The sequence below is a fragment of the Hyperoodon ampullatus genome, assembly GCF_949752795.1.
Source record: "Hyperoodon ampullatus genome assembly, chromosome: 11".
NCBI lineage: Eukaryota > Metazoa > Chordata > Mammalia > Artiodactyla > Ziphiidae > Hyperoodon > Hyperoodon ampullatus.
The window spans coordinates 38,460,598-38,477,934 of NC_136924.1; the positions used below are offsets into that span (position 1 = coordinate 38,460,598).

The 17,337-nt window shown below is 41.1% G+C and overlaps 1 protein-coding gene across 1 annotated transcript in view; it reads right to left on the reverse strand.

Annotated features, from left to right (window-relative positions):
• The window catches only part of TCF20 (transcription factor 20), a 68,298-nt gene extending 66,820 nt beyond the window's left edge, over positions 1-1,478 (reverse strand). The window contains exon 1 of the mRNA XM_079714491.1: positions 1,462-1,478. The gene's annotated coding sequence lies outside the window, so the exon portion shown is untranslated. The remainder of the gene's footprint in view (positions 1-1,461) is intronic.
• Positions 1,479-17,337: the final 15,859 nt, after the last annotated feature.

Below are 17,337 nucleotides of genomic sequence, written 5' to 3' on the forward strand. Positions count from 1 at the left end.
CCCCGCCCAATCAGCACACAACCATTTCTCCCCTTACGGGACAGTGAGAGCACCAAGCCTTGCTTTCTCACCTAGGAGTCAAACCAAATGTCTTGAAGAAAGAGACCAAGAAAAACATGTTTAAAAAACCTTCTGGAAATAGAATTTTATTTTAGTAACCCAAATGAGCAAAAATACAACTTTATTTTTGCAAGGTACAATTGCTTTCCCTATTAAACCTGTTTTCAATAGATTCTCCTGAGTGATGCATTGGAAAAAATACTACATTTAGAATCAGGAAACTTATATTTAAATACTAGTTTTGCCACACTTGTTCTGTGACTTGGGCAAATTACTTAACCTGAAAGTCCCACTTTCTTCATTTGCAAAAATGGAGTTACCTACCTTGTTGCCTCACAGGAATGCTCAACAATAAATCTGTAAACTGCTAAGTACCACATAAATTAAAGTGATCATTATCAGTAGTACTACCATCATCTCTCACTTTGCCAGGTAAAAGTCTGAACCAATGACAAAACAGGCAAAAGACAAGCAACACGGAAAAAAACTGGGAGAAGTTATCTATCAATCAATCAAACAAACAAAATACAACAAAACCCTAAAAAACAAAATAACAAATGACGGATAGAAAACCACTCTGTGACAGTTAATTTCTGTGTCATTCTCTAATTAAGAAAGCTCCCATACCCTGGGGTCTGTAGTCCATTCATAAAAATCACGGCAGGGTTAAATTTAAATCTTCATCAGTGCTCATAATTCACAATCAAAATGCCAACGGAGCGCATTCTTATTCTATAGGCAGGAGCCGCAAGCCACAAGACAAATCTCCACCTTCCCCACTGAGGGACAGCGGGCTTGACTGTCAAGACCCACTTGGAGGCAGTTCGTCTCTGACAAGCAGGGGAGTGTCTCTTCCTTCCCTGAACACTGGCATGGAATTAGCAAACACCAACTTTAGTTATTTTGAAATAAGCCCATAGAGAACAAGTGGCTGATGAAAAGGCATCACCACTTGGAATCCCTAATTTTGAAAATAAAAGTCATAACATAAACATAAACATAACATAAACATCTTCTGAAAAATCAGCAATTTCCAAACTTTCTAGATGGTTATAACAGTAACTAAACTTTATCTGGTGATTACTATGAGTCAGGCAATATTCTAAAAGCTTTAGTTATTAACAAATTTAATCAGCACGACCACAGGTAAGTACAATTCATATTTTCATTTTTTAGACAAGAAAACAGAGGCACAGAATAGTTATTTGCTTAAGGTCACACTGTTAGTAAGTGCCAGAGCTGGGATTCAAAAATCGGGTAACTGGCTTTGGAGACCATCTCTAGATACTGATTCTTGGAGAATCCTCTGACCAACACTGCTTGATTTTCCTGACCAGTGTGCCATCTTGTACTCAGTGTCACATTGAGATGTAACCAAGACTACAGTGTGGTGTCTCTCACCTTATGGTCACTTGTTTCAAGGTGAATGTTAAAATAACATGAGGGGCTTCCCTGGTGGCTCAGTGGTTGAGAGTCCGCCTGCCGATGCAGGGGACACAGGTTCGTGCCCCGGTCCGGGAAGATCCCACATGCCGTGGAGCGGCTGGGCCCGTGAGCCATGGCCCCTGAGCCTGCGCGTCCGGAGCCTGTGCTCCGCAACGGGAGAGGCCACAGCAGTGAGAGGCCTGTGTACCGCCAAAAAAAAAAAAAAAAAAACATGAGCCCATGAAAATAAGGTCTCATTTTCTGCATTCAATAAAATAATTTGGGAAAAAAACTGAATGAAATATATATACATCTTTTAAAAAGTAACAAGAAGCTAACAGGATAGTGAGGAATTACCAAGTTAATATCCTAGAAGGAATGGAAACCCAAAGATGTAATAAGACTGCTGACTTGCCAGAGGTGGTCAAGGGGCCCAGTGGCATGCCTGCCCTTCTAGGCCCTGCATAGGGAGACACTCGGTAACCTCGGCCCAGCCCCAAACCAGGGGACTGAGGCCCTAAAGGGCTGCATCCTAGGAGTAAGAGTGAACTAGAAGTAAACCAGTCTTCTCATGGACTCAGCTTCAAATCACCAGGGTAAGATCTCAAACTCTCAACCCAGATTAAAGTAATCCTAGTTCGCTAGTGCCCTCAGGCACCTGGAAAAAGCAAATGAAAATCTTCCTTGGAAAAAGACATGAAGGCCTCTAATTATTTCTATAAATAATGTTTCAAATACTACATCCAGCACACAAACACATGAATAGACAAAACACCATGAGTAAGAACCATCATAAACAGTCAAAGACCCAAAGGGACTCCAGATAAATGAACTGAGAGAAAAGGAGATTATGAAACAACTATATTCACCCTGTTTTAGGAAATAAAAGCCAAGCTTGAAAAATTTAGCAGGGAGCAGGAATCCATAAAAAACAACATAGCAAATTTGAAAGGACCCAAACTTTTCAGTTTTTATTGTATTTTTCAATACAATAAACCTATCCACTGAGTTCTTAATTTCAATTAAATGCAGATTAGTCAAAGAGAGAACTGGCTGAATGCAATACAGGTCAAAAGAAACCACCCAGAATGAAAAATAAAGAGAATAAAAAATATAGGAGAAGGGATAAGTGATCAAAAGGAAACAGTGAGAAGGTCTAACATACCCATATAACTGGAGTCACAGAATGAGAAAAGAATGGGGACAAAGCAGTATGTGGAGAGAATTGCTGGGAATCCTCCAGAACAGATGAGAGAAATCAAGCCACAGATTCAAGAAGCCTGGTGAATACAAAATCAGTGATCTTTATTATCCTAGAACGTCTTCTAAAAATAACATGGCCTGTTCTGTAAGTTTAGTGCCACAACTAATTAACTAGGGGCCAGACATAGAGAATGTAAAGACTTAACGCTCCCAGCATGTGAAGAGCTCAAAGTCAATCACTTAGAAGAGATATGTAAAATCACAATAATCTAATACTCTACCTTTGCACTACTGAAAAGAAGGGGGGTTAGAAAAGAAAAGGAAAAGGCAGAAAAAAATGCTAGAGAGAAGTATTTAAAAGGAAAATGGGTTAAGCTTAAAGGCAATAAACTAAAAGGCGCTTGCAGGAGTAAAAGTAAGGACACTCCAATGTTAGCCGAGTTCCAGGCCTAGATGCTATTTCCATTCTGTTCACTGTGCTAATTAAGCATACCTCACAATCTAAACTCAAAGTCCTTGGCATGAGAAATTCAAAGAAGAATCTTTTCTTCATACCTTCTCCCCAATCTACCTAATTAAAAATTTTTTTAAATGTTAAATCTAAACAGACAATTCTGACTTAGCTCTTGGCTCTATTCATGGTGACATAAATAATTCTAATGAGCATCTTTTCCTCTGTTACTTGAGACAACGTGGAGAAGCTGGCTCTTGGAAGATCAGGCAAAGGAAGGAGAGTTCCACCAGGAGCTGAGTGAAGAGCAGTCATGTGGGAACAGACACTACCTGTAGCAGATAATCAGGAAACAAGTGAAAATATAATTCATGGAATCCTCAAGTTATATGAAAATCAATCTTGTAAAAAGCCCAAGGATCTCTGCCTTCTAGAAAACTCAAACTGCTAAGGGAACCCTCTAATCCAAGGAGATAAAACACAGGGAGGGAAATAGCTTCTGTTGTTGCCCTTCCCTCAAGCTTCTGTAGCATGTACATCCCCGTACTGGGAATCAAGTGGGAGAGGAGCTGGCATTAATGCATAAACCCTGCTCCCAAGTCAGAAAGCTGACATGCAAAGAAGCAGGTGATACACTGAGCAATGTGTTGAGGAAATAAGACAAACCCTTTCTGAAGCCTAGTGCTACGGAAGTTTCAGGATAGGCTGTCCATCACTTGGGAGCGCTCCTGTGATTCTGTGTTTGGAATATGACCTTCAGACTAAAACACAAAGACATGATTCAATACATAACTGTAAATGTCTCTGTCTAGGAATAAAGTGGCTTACAGTAGTTTATGCATACTAGGTCTGCCTCTCAAAGCTTGGTTTCTCCAGATCTCATGAGTCTTCTGAGCTGTACAGGCTTCAAAGAGATCAGGAAAAAATACAAGACTAAATAAATATACAGACATCAAACAAACTTCAAAATCATTCAAAATTTCTTCTGTTTCTAGGATTCAAGTACTGTTCAAATGTGCATACAGGCTTATTCATATCTAAACCAATGTGTCAAAAAAATAAAAATAAATAAACCAATGTGTCTTCGGAATTCCAGTGGTCCAGTGGTTAGGACTCAGAGCTTTCATTGCCAGGTCCCAGGTTCAATCCCTGGTCAGGGAACTAAGACAATGTGTCTAAACTAACTTGTTCAAATGTTACTAGCAAAAAAGAATCCCAAATTCTCAGACAATGTAAATCACATATCTGATATCTGATCAGAGTCTAGTATCTAGAATATATAAAGAACTCTTACAACTCAACAATATAAAGACAACAACCCAATTAAAAAATAAGCAAAGGACTTTCACAGACATTTCTCCAAAGATATACAAATGGCAAACAAGCACATGAAAAGATGCTCAATGTCATTAGGGAAATGCAAATCAAAACCACAATGAGATACCACCTACCCGCTTGGATAGCTATAATCAAACAAGGGAAAATTACAAGTGTTGGGCAGGATGTAGAGAAACTGGAATCCTCATATATTGCTGGTGGGAATGTGAGATGGTACAGCCACTTTGGAAAATGGTTCCTCAGTTCCTCAAAAGATTATGTACAGAGTTACTATATGACCCAGCAATTCCACTCTTGTATATACCCAAAAGAACTGAAAAGAGAGACACAAACACATGCCTGTATGCCAATGTTCACTGCAGCACTATTCAAAACAGCTAAAAGGTGGAAACAACCCAAGTGTCCATCAACAGATGAATGGATAAACAAAATGTGGCATATACATACAATGAAATATTATTCAGCCATAAGAAGGAATGAAGTTCTGATATGCACCACAACATGGACGAACCTTAAGAACATTAAGCTATGCGAAATATGCCAGACACAGAGGACAAATATTGTATGGTTCCATTTATGAAATATCTAGAACAGGCAAATTCAAAGAGACAGAAAGTAAATTAAGATGGTTAAAATGGCAACTTTGTCATATACTTTTTTTTTTTTTACCAAAATAAAAAAAAGAGAAGTTAACGTGCAGCCATTTTTTTTGGGGGGGGGGGCATTCCGTGTGGCATGAAGGATCTTAGCTCCCCAACGAGGGGTAGAACCTGTGTCCCCTGCAATGTAAGTGTGGAGTCTTAACCACTGGACCACCAGGAAAGTCCCACGTGCAGCCATTTTGGAAAATAGTTTGGCAGTTCCTTACAAAGTTAAAATAGTCTTATATAATCCAGCAGCCAGGTTCCTAGCTATTTACCCAAATGAACTGAAATTTATGTAAACACAAAAACTTGCACATTAATGTTTACAGCAACTTAGTAAACTGCCAAAAATTGTAAGCAACAGAAATTTCCTTCAATAGGTAAATGGATAAACGAATTGTGATATATACACGCACTGGAGTATTATTCAGCCAAAAAAGGAAAGAAGTAATGATACATACTACAATATGGATGAACCTAAAAACATGCTAAGTGAAAGAAGCCAGGCACAAAAGGTCACATACTGTATAATTCCATTTATATGAAATAATCAAAATAGGTAAATCCTTAGACAGAAAGCAGACTGGTAGTTGCCAGGGGCTGGGGGAAGTGGAAAACTGAACCATCTGCTTAAGGAGTATGGGGGTTTTCTTTCAGAAGTGATGAAAATATTTTGGAACTAGATAGAGGTTGTGGGTGCATAATGTTGTGAATGTACTGAATACCACTGAATCGTTGAACTGTTCACTTAAAAATAGTTAATTTTGGTCAAAGGGTACAAACTTTCAGGTGTAAAATGAATAAATTCTAGAGATTTAATTTACAGCATGATTAGTATAGTTAATAATAATGTATTATATTAAAATGGTTCATTTTATATTGTGTGAGTTTCACATCAATTAAAAAAAAGGAAACAAAACCAAACCCAAAGGAGGTATCTTGAACCTAGGACACCCAAGAGTGAGTAATCTTATTACTTGGTGCCCCCCACCCTTACTCATATCCCTCAATCCTGGCTCACTCCTGTGACTTTCAATCGCCAGTCCTGCAAACACGTGAAGTACTGAAGAACAAGCTGCTATATGGGTTTCAAACACTAAATTCACCACTGTTTCTTTTAATACTAGCCTACTTCTCCCTTAAGATCTGAGCATAAACACTAAAAGCTAACCTTTCACCAACATTGTTCTAAAATATCTTTGTGATACCTTCTGCGATGCTCATTTAAGGGGGACAGGACAATGGATGTCTTGACCCTAAGTCTGCCTCCTGCTGCATGATGCCAACCTTTCTGCCCACTTGTTCAGGACCACAACCTTGCTAAGATTGCTGGCTCTTACTGCTCTCACTTCTCTAGAATCAACAAATTTTCTAGCACCTTCTCTTCTCTACGGCCACATTTTTTACAATGTATAATCACTGATCTACCTGTTTGCTTCCCTCACTATACTGCTGAACACCCTGAGGACAAGTGCTGGCTGGGACTCATCCCAGACCTCTGAAAAACAACTGCTGCTGCTCACCCAGTCATTTCTGGCTTCCTGTCGTCTGTTCCAACGTACGAGACCTGCTACACTTCGTTCTTTACCTACCTCCATCCTGACTTTTTTTCCAAAAGTTTCCTAACCACCAAAACAATCCGTGGATATGGACAAGCCTTCCCTGTGCCCAAATACAGTTGGCCCTCTGTATCCACGGATCCAACCAACCGTAGACTGAAAATATTTGGGAGAAAAAAAAAGATTCCAGAAAGTTCCAAAAAGTAAAACTTGTATTTGCTGCACTCTGGCAACTATTAACTAGCATTTACACTGTATTAGGTATTATAAGTAACCTAGAGATGATTTAAAATATATGGGAGGATGTGCATAACTTATATGCAAAACCTATGCCATTTCATATAAAGGTCTTGAACATCCGCAGATTTTGCTATCCCTGGTGGGGGTGGGTGGGGTGGTGTCTCCTGGAATCAATCCCCAGCAGATACTGGGGGACAACTGTACCATCAGTTCTGTGCTTTGCCTACTTCTGTTCTTCTCTACTTCAAAAACTATTCAGTCTGCTCTCATATTCAATGCACTGCAGAAAATATAAGGAGTGTTGACAACCACAATCCTTGGCCTCAAAGAGGACTGGGAAGGGAGGGCAAGAACATGTTTAGAGGGTATAATAAAAAGTGAAGATTAAATGTACACAAGAAGATTACAAAATGCCATGAAAGAAACACCCAGGTAAGGGAAGGTTAGGCTTCATGGAAGAAGAGCATTTAAGAAAGGCCTTGGGGCTTCCCTGGTGGCGCAGTGGTTGAGAGTCCGCCTGCCAATGCAGGCGACACGGGTTCGTGCCCCGGTCCAGGAAGATCCCACATGCCGCGGAGCGGCTGGGCCCGTGAGCCATGGCCGCTGATCCTGCGCGTCCGGAGCCTGTGCTCTGCAACGGGAGAGGCCACAACAGTGAGAGGCCCTTGTACCACAAAAAAAAAAAAAAAAAAGAAAGGCCTTGAAAGATGGTGATCCCAATAGATGACAGAGAATGGGAAAAGAGGGTACAGATGTATGCATGGAAATGGGAACACAGAAGCTGCACTAGAGAATACGTGTAGGGAAACTGGGAGATGGGGCTGGAAAGGCAGGAAAGGGTCCTACTGCGGATAACAAAGCAAGGCATCTACATTTACTTCAGCACACAAGAGGTGTATTTTATTTTTATTTTTTATTTCTTTAATTAATTAATTTTTATTTATTTTATTTTTGGCTGCGTTGGGTCTTCACTGCTGTGTGCGGGCTTTCTCTGGTTGCGGTGAGCGGGGGCTACTTTTCATTGCGGTGTGCGGGCTTCTCATGAGGTAGCTTCTCTTATTGTAGAGCACGGGCTCTAGGCGCGTGGGCTTCAGTAGTTGTGGCTCGCGGGCTCTAGAGCACAGGCTCAGTATTGGTGGCACACAGGCTTAGTTGCTCCACGGCATGTGGGATCTTCCCGGACCAGGGCTTGAACCCATGTCCCCTGCATTGGCAGGTGGATTCTTAACCACTGTGCCACCAGGGAAGCCCAAAAGGTGTATTTTAGAGGATCTTCTGGCAGTTGTTAGGAAGAGACCGAACCACGGCCCAGGGAAGAAGAGTTACTATTCAAGAGGCTCTGACAGGGCTTCCCTGGTGGCGCAGTGGTTAAGAATCTGTTTGCCAATGCAGGGGACAAGGGTTTGAGCCCTGGTCCTGGAAGATCCCACATGCCGCGGAGCAACTAAGCCCGTGCGCCACAACTACTGAGCCCACGTGCCACAACTACTGAAGCTCGTGTGCCTAGAGCACATGCTGTGCAACAAGAGAAGCCATTGCAATAAGAAGACCATGCACCGCAACGAAGACTAGTCCCCGCACGCCACAACTAGAGAAAGACCGCGCAGCTACAAATACCCAGCACAGCCAAAAATAAATAAATAAAATAAATTTAAAAAAAAAAAGAGGCTCTGACAGAGCTCAGGCAGGTCTCCCACTACACTCGTCCAAACCACTTCTAGTCCCCACTTCCACAACAGCCTTGTCAACCGGTTCCTCAGCATCTTTTCAAGAGACCCCTCCTTCAACTCCCTCACTTAAATCACTATACAAAAAGAAAAATAATAGTTTGTCCACAAAAGTAATTAAAAGCAAATCTTACAGACTGATATAGCCTATGGTACATATTCTTCATAACAAATATGTGGGCTCCTATTGGGTGCCATGTACTGCTCTAGGCAACAGAGATGCAAAGGTGAAGGAAGCACAGTTTTTAACCATGGAATTTACATTTTAGTGGGGGGAAAAAAAGATAAAAGCCAAAAATGTCGTTTAAATGCTGTGAGGAGAAAGAGTGGGGCGCAGAGGGAGAAAACCTGTGTGGGGGGGGCGTCTAAGCTCAGATGGGGGGGGAAGGAAGCAGTGATGCAGTATGTATTTTTACAAGGTACACACTTTATATTAAAAGGGAGAAAAAGGTTTTGAGCCACACAGAGTTGGGTTCCAGCTATGTTTCATCAGAATTAAATAAAATAATGAAAATAAATACTGTGCACTGTGCCTGGCACTTGGTAAAGGATGTATAAATGTTAGTCATTAAATCAGTGGTTTAATATACAAAGTAAAAATTTTTGCACTGCAATATTTAAAAACTAGGTAATAATTTATCATCAACTGTCTGAAACAAATACTTAAGAAGTCTTCAGGAGGGACTTCCCTGGTGGTGCAGTGGTTAGGAGTCCACCTGCCAGTGAAGGGGACATGGGTTCAAGCCCTGGTCCAGGAGGATCCCACATGCCATGGAGCAACTGAGCCCATGAGCCACAGCTGCTGAACCTGCGCTCCGGAGCCCGCGAGCCACAACTACTAAAGCCCGCGCAGCAATGAAGACCCAATGCAGCCATAAATAAATAAACTAACTAATTAATTAATTAATTAAAAATCTTTTAAAAAAGAAGTCTTCAGGAGATGAACCACCTGCAAACAGAAACCTCGGAATATTTTGTAAAACAGTATTAAGAACCACCTTCATCTACAAATAAAAAGGCAGTTCTGTTATTCAGTGCTAAAAAGAAGTGAGCTATCATAAGACATGGAAGAAACTTATGAATGTTACTAAGTGAAAGAAGCCAATCTGAAAAGGCTACATACTGTATGATTCCAACTATATCATATTCTGAAAGTCAAAACTATGGAGACAGTTAAAAAAACTGTGGTTGCCACGGATTAGGGGGAAGGAGAGACGAATAGATAGAGCACAGAGGATTTTTAGGGCAGTGAAACTACTCTGTATGATACTATAATGATGGATACAGGTCATAAATTTCTCCCAACCACAGAATATACAATATAACACCAAGAGTGAACTGTAGCGTAAACTATGGACTTTGGGTGAAAATGTGTCAAGGTAGGTTCATCAGTTGTAACAAAGGTACCACTTAGGTGGGAGACGTTGATAATGGGGGAGGCTGTGCATGTGCAGGGGTAGAGGGTATGTGGCAAATCTCTGTACCTTCCTCTTAATTTTGCTGTAAATCTAAAACTGCTCTAAAAAATAAATACTTTTTTTTTTTTTTTTAAAGTACGGGATATGCACTAAACTGTAAACAATAGTTATCTCTGGAGAGTAAGGTTATACACCTATGTATTGTTTGAATTTTACAACAAGAGCATGTACTAATTTTATAATAAAAGGATACATTTCAAGAAAAAAAAGTTCTAAAAGTTGTTTCAACTAAAACACAATGCTAACATTCTTGACATTTTTTCTTTAACATATGTAATTATTTCCATGTATAACTATTTCAACAAAAGTAACTATTTTCATATGACCATTTTAACTCAGAACAAAAATACTGTTAGAGTAGTAGGATTTTTTTCAAATTTTTAATTTAGTAGAATTAAATCTTATTCTTAAAAGGAAATAAAATATTATGAAGTGTATCTCTTAATACAGTATTAATAATCTGAATCAAGTCAACAAGAAAAACAATATATTGGCTTATGGAACCAAGTCTTTATGTATCTCTAGATGGAAAGACAAAATTTCCCATTTTCCTGTCCCAAATGATTTAATTTAGAATGAACTAAAGCAGAGAGAAAACATATCTCTCCTCCTCAGAACCTATATCACCTATGAATTTGCTAATGAAATCAGGTATGTGACTTATACATAGTCAGTGTTGTGACTTTACATTAGCAGACACCTCTTGAGTAGTATTATCACTGGGTTCCTGGAAGAGATTTCCTAACGAATTACTCACTGAGGAAGGTTCTTCAGCAGATACAGAAGGACCAGTATCGAATACTAAGAATATCTGAATTGGCAAAAAAGGGGAAGTAGAGATAACACTTGGTCTGCTGAGAAAAGATTCAATAAACATATAATCAACTACTATAATTAGAAGTCAATTTCAATTCTTTTTTTTTTTTTTTTTTTTTTTGGTGGTACGCGGGCCTCTCACTGTTGTGGCCTCTCCCGTTGCGGAGCACAGGCTCCGGACGCGCAGGCTCAGCAGCCATGGCTCACGGGCCCAGCTGCTCCGCGGCATGTGGGATCCTCCCGGACCGGGGCACGAACCGGTGTCCCCTGCATCGGCAGGCGGACTCTCAACCACTGCGCCACCAGGGAAGCCCAATTTCAATTCTTCGTAACATTTCCGAGGTTTACATCTTAAATATAAGCAAAAAGCAACAACAAAAGAAATCTTGTTTATATAAAAAGATTTCTGCCGAAATCTTAAAACCTAATATTTTGATTTTGAAAATAAGTTGCTGATTTTTTCTAATCTAGAGAACAGTAGACTGGGCTGGCATCCTTTGAAAGCTGAGTGAGATAAGTTCAATAAAAACAGGTAATAAACGCATGGAACTCATTAATTCAGAAAGGGGAAAAAGAAACTGAAGCTTCCATGGCACAGTCCTTTGAAAGCTGGCAGGAAAATTCTACTTCATTTATTAATTCACACAAAAACTATTTGCTGAGCACTAACTACACGCCAAGCACTATTCTAGGTGCCGAGGATATGATGGGGAACCGCCCTCACACAGATGTTGTTCTAACAAGTAGGCCCAAAATGGCAACTCTGGACTCCACTCCATTTTTTTTTTCCCCCTAAATCCAAACCCAAACTCTTCCCTTCAAAGGTGTCACAAACTTATTCTGCAGGAGTTATTTTCCAGTTCATCATATGAAGCACAGAATCGCACAGTGCACAAGTTAAGGGCACAGAATGTGGAGTTAGGATGCCTGATTCCAAATCCTGGCTCTGCTACTTTTTAGACGGGAACTTGGGCAAAGCACTCAGTTTCCTCACCTGAAAAAATGGAGATAATAGTATACCCTCATAGGATTTTTATAAGAATTAAGCGGGTTAATATTTTCAAGTGTTTAATTACATAATTATTTATTATTTATTCAAAGTTTTTCATAAATAAAATATCCTTGCCTATGTGTTTTGGAATTAAAGTGGGTTGATGCCAACATTTCCTATAAGCCCATGTTGTTTAAACCAGCTTTAGTTCCTTCTCATGCAGACTAGGGATTTGGCCATGGGAAAACCTCCGGAACAGGAACAGGAAAAGATGACCAATTCATCATTTGCTTCCAGCCCTCCCATCTCCTTCCCACCTCCACCTCTCCTCACAATCGACAAGTCTCTCAACCACATATCACAACTCTCTTCACAAAACCTTGTTTCATTAGTGAGAATAAACTGCTCTAGCCCAGATTCAAGGCCCATCATCAAGCTATTCACTTCACCCTTGGCCCGTACTTCCTTCTGACAGTCCCTTCCCTGTAATCTCCAGGCCCCCTTAAGAGCCTGCACTTTGCTATATATATATATATATATATATAACATGCCACATACTTCCAAGCTTTGCTTCTTGAAGGACCTTCCCTGGAATGCTCTCTCCTATCGATCCTCGCAGATCCTGCTCACAGGTCCCCTCCCCTCAGTCTTCTCTGATATTCTTCCCATTCTTTTTTTTTTTTTTTTGGTGGTACGTGGGCCTCTCATTGTTGTGGCCTCTCCCGTTGCGGAGCACAGACTCCGGACGCGCAGGCTCAGCAGCCATGGCTCACGGGCCCAGCCGCTCCGCGGCATGTGGGATCTTCCCGGACCGGGGCACGAACCCGTGTCCCCTGCATCGGCAGGCGGACTCTCAACCACTGCGCCACCAGGGAAGCCCTTCCCATTCTTAATCAGGGGTAAACCTCTTCCCTAGTTCTCCCCTAGAACTCTGGCTGCACCACTACTACAGTCTTGCAGATCCTATATAGATTTTATGAATGTTAATTTTCCATGTCTGACTCTCCCACAGACACTGAACTCCGGGGAAAGGGAAGACGTTTTGTTTACTTTTGCATTTTTTGTGCCTAGCATGGTATAGATTTAGCAATCTGGGCTGAATTGAAATAGAAATTTTCTTTTTCTTGTATTTTCTCTGATGTTTCATTCCCACAGGCTTCACTTGGCCTCTGTCTCTCATCTCTTTAGTAATAGCCAACTTTTAGCACTTTGCTAACCAATGTAGCAAAATTTCAGTTAAAAAAAAAAAGACATTTAATAAGTGACACAGGCTGCAATGTCCTTCACTTCAACTCAAACCTCTCTTATTCAATACGTTAGAACTTAACTCCACTTCCACAAAGACTTAACTAAAAGATGAAAATTTTACTCCCGGTATGTTTAAACTCACATATCCACTAGGTAAAAGCAAAACAGAACAGCAGCACTAAATTCAATGCAACGTGTGTGTACTTTTTTGCTATGTCTGTTCACTAATGTACAGGTGCCTGTAAGTCTTTAGGTTCATTTACACTGTGTATGTTGAGGGTGTAGGAGTCATTTGGCTGAAATCTTGGAGGCATGTTCGCCATGCCTCTGCCATCAAGTAGGAATTATTGCACATAAATGAGTCTATTCTACTGCCTAAAACTCTCTAGGAGAAATTCCCAGAGTTCCTCACAGGGCAGGGAGTTCTTTGGTTTGTCTACCCAAGCCACTAGCACTCCCTCCGACCTCATCTGCTGCTATTTTCCTTCTCAGATTGAGGAACAGCAGGCCATCACTCTTTAACATACCCTAAGACCCTCATTAACTCATTGCTTAGGATACTTTATCAGGCTAAATAAACTCGTTTCTTTGGCTGATATTTTCTCTGAATTTTCCCCCTATTCTTCAACTATTTTAGTTACTCTTAAAGATGCTTTACAAGTTTTTTACAACAAATCCAAATTTAACATTACTTTAATACATACTATGTGAAGGGGACATAAAGAAATAAAGATTAACAAGGCATGGTGACCATCTAGGAATACAATCTTGTGGTGAAACAGACACATTCCATAGTAACTGTTAACGTATGACATACATCACTGTAATATATGGATAAAGATAGAGGAGAAAGATAGGGCATTCCAGGCAGGGGCTCAGAAGCAAAATGGTGCATTCACTGTCAATGCCAGCTGCTGGGACTGTAAAATAAAACACAGCCTTGACTGCAAGGACCTTAGAGCCTAGTGCAGTGGTATTCGAAAATACTTTGCAGTTTTTCCAGCAAAAGTCTTCCACAGATACCCAAGATAAGGAGAGAGAGATGGTGAGAGTTGCTCTAGCTGTGGTGTTGGGAAGAGGATGACTTACTTCTTCCACTACAGCCAGGCCACCTGGGGCACCTCAGGTCCAAGGGGATAAGAGTATCTATCCCCCACCTCTCCTGTTTTGATACAACACTGAGAACACTGCCACCTACCTAACACAGTGAGCGCTTCATAAGCACTGGTTAAATAAAGCATGAGAGCTCTGGCATAATGTATAAGTCACTGGTCTAATGAATGGGAATGGCAGAAGCTTATGGGGACACCAGGCAGGAAAAGCTCAGTCTAAATCACTGGAATCCAAAACTAGACAAACAACTGTAAAGGTCTGACCAATTTCTCTAAAATCCTGGAGGCAGAAAGCTCATCTTAACTACTTTTTACTTCCCCCTGCAGTTCTTGTTCCCTTAGTCGGCTCTATCTGCTTGCCGCAGCAGTTTCTTCAGACCTTTCCTGTATTCTTCAAGCTTCCAACTCTCCACCTCGCTCTTGCCCCTCCAAAGACGACCTTCACAGAACTCACAGAAAAGCACTCCTTACCTTCCTGCCCCCATGCGTATCTGTTTCCCGCCCACACACCTTGCTTTCCCCTGGAAGCCTGTATTCTTACTACCCAAAGCCAATCGCCTGGATCACACTGGGCCCTGAGTTCTACTGGAAGGTCCTCAACCCAACACTCTCCTGCATCTTCAACACGGCCCTGGGCTGGCTCCTTCCCACCTCAATTTACACATGCTTAAGGTTCTCTTACATTTAAAAAAGTCTTCGCTTGACCCAAGATTTTCCCTATAGCTACTTTTTACTTTCCTCAACAGCCAAATTTTAGGAAGGTTTGACTCCAAACTTGTCTCCACTTCTTCACCTCACTTTCTCAACAATACACAACCACCTGGCTTTAGTTAACCCCTCTCCTCCCAGCTGACCCTTTTCAATAACCTCAGCTACCGCCTCTGACTTGAGACACTTTCTTTCCCCATGCCATGCTCTCTGGGTTTTCCTCCTAACCTGTCTGGTTGCATCCTGTCTGCTCTTTAAACACTGTCCCGCTCCCTTAAATGTTCACATTCCTCAGAATTTTGTCCTGACCCTCTGAGCACTTGTCATTAGCAACAATAACATAACTGGGGCATGGGCTTGGAGGGTGGGGAGTGTCTAAAATTACAAAACCTTCTAGGGGCTGAGGTCTGTAAAGTCCCTGTTACTGGTGGGAGACGCCCATCACTCAGGCAGGAAAAAAGGAAGGAACCACTTCTCCACATACTGACATTCCCTGTTTAGCCCTGAGAGCAGTCTCATCTACTCCCAGGCTGGAACATACACGCTAACCTTTAAGTCTTACTTTATAGCCCAGTTCCTTCTCCTAAATGTCAGTTCTGTGTCTCAAACACTTGATGCCTTCCTTACAGGCATCTCAAAGTTAAGTCCAAAATTAAATCCATCACTTTTACCCACGCCAATCTTCTTCTTCTCCATTGTTTTCTACTTCAATGACTGGTATCACCACCACCGAATTTCCAAGCCAGAAATCCTGACGCTCCTTGGTTGCTCCTTCTCCCTCACAAATCCACCTCCTAGTAGGCTTGCTCTCATCCCGTCATCATCAGCCTCAAGATCTTCACTTAGTCAATACATACAGCCTACTATGTGTCAAATACTGCTGTTAACATTGAGTGTACAGCAGTGAACAAGCCAAGCTTAATCCTAGAGGGAGGAGACAGGCAAACAAATAAATAAAAGGATGAGACAACTTCAGATGGTGATAAAAGTTATGAATAAAATAAAGCAGGCTGATGTGATGGAGCACTACTTTAGGCTGTGAGGGCTAGAGAAAACCTCACAGAGAAAGAAATATTTAAATTGAACCTGGGGACTTCCCTGGTTCACAGTGGTTAAGACCCCGTGCTTCCAATGCATGGGGCATGGATTCAATCCCTGGTCCAGGAACTAAGATCCTCCATGCTGCATGCCACAGTGTGGCCAAAAAGAAAAAAAAAAAGATAAACTGAACCAGAATGACAAACAGAAACAAGTCTCACACAGATTTGGGAAGCAGAGTGTTCCAGGAGGCAGAGGGAAGGGCCGAGGGCAAAGTTCCTAAGGTAGAAATGAGCTTATGAGCTTGAGGTATTCAAGAAACAGAAGGAAGGTCAAAGAGGCTGGAACTTAAGGGAGCAAGGAGGCCAGGTCAGATGGGCTCAGAGGGAGGTAGGGATCAGAGAGACCCTTGTCGGCCACCATGAAAGCAATGGAAAGCTACTGGAGGGTTGTAGGAAGACAACTGACATAACCCAATTTGAAATTTTAAAGATCACTTTAGCTGAAAAGCAGAAAAAATGGTTTGGGAGGGCAAAAAAAACTGGGAGTTGCAAAACCAGTCAGGAAGCTAATAGTACAGTTGTCCGGATAAGAGGGGATAGTGCTTGACATGGGAAGGAACAAGTTTACGATGTATTTTGGACATAAAATGAAAAAAACTTGCTGGGAGATTAAATGTTGAGAGTGAGAGGGGGAAAAAGAAATCTAGGACAATTCGTAGGTTGTTTTTAGGTATAATTTACATACAGCAAAATTACATACAGTATATGATTCAATAAGATTTGATGAATGCCTATCAAGACACAGAACATTTCCATCACTCTAGAAAGTTCCTTCATGCCCCCTTCCCAGTGAACCCCCTTCCACCCAAGAGGCAACCACTGATCTGATTTTTGGTATCACAGACTACTTTTGCCTATTCTAAAATGTCTTATAAATGGGATCATCCACTATGTACTTTTTTGTGTCTGGCTTTTCACTCAGCATAATTTGTGTGAAATTCTTCCTTCTTCCTTGTTACATGTGTCAGTAGTTTGTTTCTTTTCACTGCTGAGTGGTCTTCCACTGTATGAACATACCGTTTTGTTTATCCATTCTCCCACTGGATGGACGTCTGGACTGTTACCAGTTTTCGACTATCATGAAAAAAGCTCCTAAGAAGATTCTTGTACAAGGCTTATTTGTGGACATATATTTTCATTTCTCTTGGATTAATATCTAGAAATGGAACTGCTGGGTCACAGGGTAGACATAACGTTCAACTTTTTAAGAAACTTCCAAAATAGTTTTCCAAAGTGG